We start from the raw sequence: 5,617 nt of genomic DNA, 5'->3' as shown, positions 1-5,617 counted from the left end.
TCAACTCCAGACTTTGTCCCTACAATTAAGTTGCCCATTTTCTTAGTTTTTGAACTCTTATTTCTGTGTGTCTGCATTTAACTTTACTGACATTGCACTCCCTTAAGAACTTATTGGAGATCTGGTTTGGTGCTGGTAAATTCTTTCAGGTTTTGATTATCTGGGAATGTTTGTGTCTTTTCTTCCCAAATGAAAGATAATCTTGCTGGGTACAGTGCTCTCGGTTGAAATTGCTGGAGGCCGAATTATCAGTGGGAAATCTTCATCTCTGTTTCCCCCAAAATGGCCAGACCACAGGAGCCATGAAAGTGTCTCTTTCTATGCAGTATAATTTCTTAACTAGTCTCCTATTTAGGAGCATGTATATTGTTTCTAAAATTCTAATATTATAAAAACTGCTTCAGGGAATAGTCTTACGTATATCTCATTTCAAAAATGCAGAGTGTATCTGCTGGATAAATTCCTAGAAATTAAATTGCTAGACTACATGATATATGTATCTAAAAATTACATTGATATTGCCAAAACATGATTTTGACATAAAATAGAGTTTGTGAAGATGTTTATATAAATTATAAGAATAACTATTTTTTTTTTTAGAGGTTTTTGCTATAGGGCACATGCGCTTGCCAGACAGACAGAGAGAAACAGAGAGACAGAAAGCGAGAAATCACCCCCCGGGGGGGATGGCCACGCTGCAATCCCTTCTCCTCCATTCTCCTCTTGGGATGTTGGACACACACGCACACGTGCCTGGTGTGAGTTTAAGCCACCTGGCCCGGGACTCGAACCGCAGTTGACTATGTGGGAGTCCAGTGACATAGCCATTATGCTAACTGCTGGACCAAGAATACCTATTTTCTTATTCAATTTGCTTTCTTTTTATTTTTTCTTACCTGACAGGGTGTGTATGCTCACCAGAGAGAGACAGAGAGACAGAGAGAGAGAGAACAGAAAAATTCCCCCAGGACCAGCAGGTGGTGTAGAGTTACATTGTTGGACTCCAACGTAGTCGACCGCAGTTCCAGTACTAGACCCGGTGGCTTGAAAATAATGCTGGGCACATGTGTGTGTGCCCAAAATCCTGAGAGGAGAATGGAAGAGATGGAATTGCAGCATGGCCATCCCCCTGGGGGTGATTTCTTGCTTTCTACCTCTTTGTCTCTCTCTGTGTCTCTGTGAGCACACATCCCCTATATCAAAAATCTCTTTAAATAGAAATATACACAGGCATTCTCTCTTCATTAGGCGGCTGCCATGGTGGGACAAGAGGATCCAGTGTCCTGGGAGATTCACCAGGACTGGGAGAAATGGGAGTACATTGAGGTCATCGCCAGAAACATCAAGAAAATCATGGACTTTCTCAACTCATTCAATATGTCTTGTTGCTCAAGACTTGCAACACTAAATGAGAAATGGACAGCCCTTGAATGGAGGATAGAATATATTGAAGCACAGGTGACAAAAGATGAGACGCTCACCTAAAACTATGCCATGCTGCTGCTGGGAAGTTGCTTTACAGAACACAGGCCAGGTGGGAAAGGCCCCAGCAGTCTTCAGCTTCTTCCTTTCTCCTTAAAGAGCAACAGGGCTTGGGGCCAGCAGGTGGTGTGGTAGATAAGGGCACTGGATTCCCACATGGCCAACCATGGTTCAAGTCCTGGACCTGGTGGCTTGCTTTCTTACTTTCCCTTTTTCTCTCTCTCTCTGTCTCTCTCTCATCAAATAAAGAAAAAAATAACAATAACAAATGGAAATAAATAAATAATTCTTTTTTTTTTTTAAAAAAAAAGAGCAACAGGGCTTATTCTTGTTTTTCTTTTTTCTTTTTTTTCAGAAATGTGACCTTTGGCTCTGTCACGTACATCTGGGGGTGTAATGTGGCATGTGGGGAGAAGTCCAAGAACTCTTGGAAACATTAGAAATTTTACCTTTTCTTTTTTTAAAAAATTTTTCAAAAGAATTATTTAATTCAACTTATTCATTCATTATATTTATTTCTTTTAAATTTGACCAGAAAGACATAGAGAAAGAGAGTGAGAGAGGGAAAGTGAGAAAGCAAGCCACCAGGTCTGAGATTCGAACCGAGGTTGGCCATGTGGGAATACCAGCGCCCTTATCCACCACGCCACTTGCTGGTCCCAGAAATTTTACCTTTTCAGTAACGTTTTATAAAACTACTTGTCAGCATGTTTGAGGCATTCAGAGCCAAAAGCCCAGGACTTTGTGAAGGTCTGCCCCACCTCTTTCTTTCTCAGACTTTAAGTCTCATTGCTTCTGCACTGATCCTATAAACAATCTTTTTCTCCTCTGTACCTTTGGGAGATGGAGAGAAGTCCTGGTTGAGACTCTTGTGCCCTGATAAAGTGGATGCCAGAGAATGTTATTGCTAACCCACCAGTTTCAGTTTCTCTTTGTTTTGGGGAGGTCAAGGCCAGGCCCCCACTTGATATGAAGGGACATTTTCATAGTTTTTTTTCCTGTCTCTTGGAGTTTCTCTGCTTCTCATGTTTCCCTAATAAACTCAACTTAAAAAATAAGTCACCTCCCTCCCAATGAAGAACAGTCACACCGCAGTCCTTTCTGTTCCATTTCTTCCTCCTGTGATATGCATGACCATGTACTTGGAGTGTTTATCAAGTCGCTTGATTTGGAACTCAAACTGTGCAGTTGGTCACTTGGAATCCAGTGCCTTAAACTCCATGCAACCTGCTGGCCCAAATTCTTCGGGCCTGCAGGTGGTATGGTGGTTAGGGGGCTGGACTCCCACATGATTGACCGTGGTTTGAGTCCTAGACCTGACAGCTTGAAAATCATTCCAGGTACATGTGTGCATGCTCAAGCTCCCAGGAGGAGAATAGAGGAGATGGAATTGTGGCATGGCCATACCCCTGAAGGGTGATTTCTCACTTTCCTTCTCACTCTCTCTCTCTGGTGAGTGCACAGGCTTTATGACAAAAGCCAGGAGAACAAAACAAAACAAAATTTGGGTCAGCTGGTCACCTAGTGGTTAAGGGAGTTAGATTCACATGGCTGATCAGCCATTGATAAACACACTGGGCATATGTGTGAATGCCTCAAATTCTGACAGGATGGAGAAATGGAGGAAAAGGCTTTGCATCATGACAACATCTCACTGGGAGGTGCTTTCTCCTTCCTTTCTCTCTGTCTCTGTCTGGCCAGTGCATGAGTCTTCTGGAAAATAAATAAATAAACAAATAAAAATCAGAAAGTTCTACTTTTGAAATATTGTTACTATGATGTTTCTCTATTCTTTTATTTAAAAAAATTGTTTTATTTAACTTTATTTTAATTTGACCAGAAAGGGACAGTGTGTGTGTGTGTGTGTGTGTGTGTGTGTGTGTGTGAGAGAGAGAGAGAGAGAGAGAGAGAGAGAGAGAGAGAGAGAGAGAGAGAAAAGTGAGAAAGCAAGCCACTATGTCTGGGATTTGAACCATGGTCAGCCATATGGGAGTCCAGCACCCTTAACTACCATGCCACCTGCCAGCCCCATATTTGTGGGGTTTGTTAATCAATACTGTTTAGTTGTTAAGAAGTCTTGTCACCAAGAGCTAGTTTAGAATTAGTGGGTGTAGGGGTCAGCACGTTGCATAGTGGTTAAGGCTCTGAACTCTCACATGGGTGACTATAGTTTGAATCCTGGACCTGGCAGCTTGAAACTCATGCTGGGAGTATGAGCATGTGTGCTCTAAATCCTGAGAGGAGAATGGAGGAAAAGGGATTATGGCATGGTCATCCTCTCTGGACGATTTCTCGCTTTCTGTCTCTCTGTCTTTCTGGCAAGTGCACGTGCCCTGTAGCAAAAATAAACTCTTTAAAAAAAGAAATAGTGGATGAATATAAATTGAAGTAATTACCGACCATTTTGTATTAAAAAAATTCCGACACACATTAAAATAGTAGACTGCTTACTATTTATTTATTCCCATAGTGAAGTCTGTTGATATTTCTGTTCTGTATTATGATAGAGAGGATTTCATTTCAAATTAACTGCGTTTACCAAGAGGGAAAAAACAACTTCTGCATATTGTATGTTTAAGTATTACTTAATGTATGTAAGGGAAAAATAAATCACTATAGCAGGTACAGAAGGCTGGTTTGTACAGTTTGCAATGGAAACTGGACATTTGAAAGACGAGTTAAAAAATGTATAGGCTTTTGTTGATTTAAAGGTGCTTGAGCCTATCAGATTATCACAGTGTTCCATTCAAAAAAGGTTCATCTCATGCTGTTCCAGGAGAAAGCAGCAATCCTATTATCTAACCATGACAGGTACTCTTGCACATTACAAGGAAAACAAAAAGAATGACCTAAAGCATGCATGGTAGGATAAATTTGGAAATAAAATTTGAGGCTATTTGATTTTTGGGAACAGATTTATGATTAGCAGAAATAACCAGAGTAGAATGAAATTATAGAACATAAAACCTGGAGCACTGGCTCTGTGGTCAGATGGTTAAGGTGACCAGATCCCACATGAACAACCTCATGGTTTAAGACCCAGATCCAGCACAGAATGAGGATGCATGCCCAAAATTCCAAGAGGAGGAAGAGATGAAGGAGGAAGGATTGCTGTGTGACCATTCCCCATGGGGGTTCTTTCTCCTTTTCCTCTCTCTGTGGCAAACCCACACATCTGTCCTCTTGAAAAAAAAAAAAAAAAAAAAACTAGAAAGCCTTTTAGAGGTCATCCAGGAAAATCTGCTCTGTAATGAGGAGAAAATATCTGCATTGGTTTGTGAGCTAGAGAATACATCAGACTGGGGAAATGGCCTATGTGTGTGTTCCAAGCAGCAGTTTAGTTTATTCCGTATCAAAATGATTCTATGCAAATCTCAAATTGATGCTATGTCATATATACTCACACATATGTAATATGGAATGTACATATAGATATATTAGTAAGCATGTCGATGTGCTGAATATAAAACATCTAGAAAAGAGCTAGTATACAAGGAAGAACATACTCATTTAGTGTGACCATATAGATTAGTGGTAAGGAGGTGGTGATCAGTCAGAATCTTTTCTCCACTTTGTTCCTTGGTTTCCTCATCTGGAAAATGTACGTTTGTCTACCTCAGAGGCTATAAAGAATGCATGAGGTAATCAAGATAAAGGAATAGAGTAGCACTGAGCTTATAGTATAAACTCTCAATAAATGTAAGTTGCTGCTATTATTAAGTTAATATGTCAGAGAAAAGAGAATGTACCCAAAGAGGATTTTCAGAATAAAGTCAAAATACGTCACTAGCACTTTCAGGTCAATTGGTGCTGAACAGGACCCCCTGCGAAAAGGTGGATGGAATCAAATGACGTCGACTGCCTTAGCAACAGGCCCCCAAAGAAGGTGAATTTCCGTAGCCAATAAGAGTCTGCGCTGTGGAAGAGGTAACCAATGGATGAGGGCAAGAGGGAGAGGGAGGACGCGCCAATTCTCCTGCCTGAGCCTCGGCCCAACAAAATGGCGGCGGCGGCGGCGTCGCTTTGTTTCCGCGGCTCCTGCGGCGGTGGTAGTGGTAGCGGCCTTTGAGCTGTGGGGAGGATCCAGCATCAGCTATAGTGACGACTAAGACTCCAGTGCATTTCTGTCGTAACC

The 5,617-nt window shown here is 41.4% G+C and overlaps 1 pseudogene; it reads left to right on the top strand.

Moving 5' to 3' along the window:
• The first annotated feature begins 1,257 nt into the window (after positions 1 to 1,257).
• On the top strand, positions 1,258 to 1,485 carry LOC102496382 (putative protein BRICK1 pseudogene; annotated as a pseudogene).
• The last annotated feature ends 4,132 nt before the right edge of the window (positions 1,486 to 5,617 follow it).

The sequence above is a fragment of the Tupaia chinensis genome, unplaced genomic scaffold (assembly GCF_000334495.1).
Source record: "Tupaia chinensis unplaced genomic scaffold, TupChi_1.0 Scaffold000243_1, whole genome shotgun sequence".
Taxonomy (NCBI): Eukaryota; Metazoa; Chordata; class Mammalia; order Scandentia; family Tupaiidae; genus Tupaia; species Tupaia belangeri.
The sequence above is the reverse complement of the archived record's forward strand: the minus strand, read 5'-3'. Positions and strand labels throughout refer to the sequence as shown.